This window comes from Gekko japonicus, unplaced genomic scaffold (genome assembly GCF_001447785.1).
Source record: "Gekko japonicus isolate JY-2015 unplaced genomic scaffold, Gekko_japonicus_V1.1 scaffold1770, whole genome shotgun sequence".
Lineage (NCBI taxonomy): Eukaryota > Metazoa > Chordata > Lepidosauria > Squamata > Gekkonidae > Gekko > Gekko japonicus.
Window position 1 is genome coordinate 393,769 of NW_015174892.1, and position 1,994 is coordinate 395,762.

A 1,994-nucleotide genomic window follows, 5' to 3' on the forward strand; every position below is an offset into this window, starting at 1 on the left:
TTAAGTGGAGTGCAACCCTAATCAGAACAGGAGACACATCAGGCCCTGGGTCAATGTTTCTGGCCACCAGTAGCACATCCATTAGTTTACAGAGTGCAGCAGCAAGGCTGCCAACGTCCCTGACACAAACATAGCTTGCCAGTGCTGAAATTGCTATCCTGAGGTCCTACCAAGTATAGTTGCGACCTCAACAGAATGGGACCTTAACCACTGGCATCTCCCATGTAAGTTGCCTAAATATTAAGAGCAGCTTCAGAGGCCTGTTGAGTGTGCCACTATTTACCAAAGTGAAGTGGATGGGTATGGAGGATAGGTGGGATTTACCTGATATATTATTTGCTAAGTTTCACATGCTGTAGGAAAAGTTTTATTCCCCCAGGCATTTAGGAATTAGTTAAGCTGATTATATTCTTCATTTTAATGGCTGGTATTATTTCTGCTAAACAGGCTTTATAGTTAATTGGTTGTTACAGATTCCATTGTCTTAATCATTTGGAGAGCTGAATTGATTGTTGCTCTTTTTTATTTGCTGTAGAGATCTTGAATTGTTAATTTCTGTAATTTACTATTAATTGACACTGTTTATTATTAATATGCATATTGCTGGTTCTATCTATTTTTACATATTTTCATTCTATTTTTCTCATTAATCTTAAGCCGTGGTTATGAGGTGGTATATAAATGTTTCACTAATTAATAGCATGTTATGAAATCATAATACCCCATAGGCTGAAATGTCAGACTGAAATCACACAGGGTCTGAGAATGGTAGATTCAATGGATAACTAGCAAATCAAAATCTGGTTGTAGAGGCTAAGACCTTAAGAACATAAAAACATAAGAGAAGCAAATGTTGAATCAGGCCAATGGCCCATCCAGTCCAACACTCTGTCACACAGTGGCCAAAACCCAAGAATTCCTATCTATACCTTCTGGCTAATAGACACTGATGGACCTCTGTTCCATATGTTTATCCAGTTCACTCTTGAATCCGTCCATGCTTGTAGCCACCGCCACCTCCTGTGGCAGTGAATTCTACTCTTTGGGTGAAGAAGTACTTCCTTTTATCCATTCTAAACTGACTGCTCAGCAATTTCATTGAGTGTCCACAAGTTCTTGTATTGTGAGAAAGGGAGAAAAGCACTTCTTTCTTTACCTGATCTATCCCATGCATAATCTTGTAAACCTCTATCATGTCACCCCTCAGTTGTCATTTCGCCAAGCTAAAGAGTCCCAAGTCTCTTAACCTTTCTTCATAGGGAGTATTTCAACCCTTTTATCATTTACTAGTTGCCCTTTTCTGCACTTTTTCCGATGCTATAATATCCTTTTTGAGGTACAGTGACCAGAATTGCACACAGTATTCCAAATGAGGTCGCACCATCAATTTTTACAGGGGCATTATGATGAGGCAGTTTGGTGTAGTGGTTAAGTGTTTGGACTCTAATCTGGGAGATCCAGGTTTGATTCCCCATTCCTCCACTTGCACCTGCTAGATGGCCTTGAGCAAGCCATAGTTCTGGCACAGATGTTCTTGAAAAAGAGCAGTTTCTGTCAGAGCTCTCTCAGCCCCACCTACCTCAGGGTGTCTGTTGTGGGGAGGGGAAGGGAAAAGAGTAAGACGCTCTGAGACTCCTTTGGGTAGTGAAGGGCAGGGTATAAATCCAATCTCTTCTCTTCTTCTACTGACTGATTTGTTCTCAGTTCTCTTCCTAATAATCCCCAGCATAGCGTTGGCCTTTTTTATTGCAGTTGCACACTGGCTTGACATTTTCAGCGAGTTATCTACTAAGACTCCAAGCTCTCTCTCTTGGACAGTCTCCACCGTTTTGGATCCCATCAACGTGTATTTATAGTTAGGATTTTTGGGCCCAGTGTGCATCACTTTGTACTTTTTGGCCCCGTTTGCCATGTTGACTTCCACTCTCCTATCCTCAGCAGATCCCTTTGGAGTGTCTCACAATCTTCCCTGGTTCTCACCACCCTGAACATCC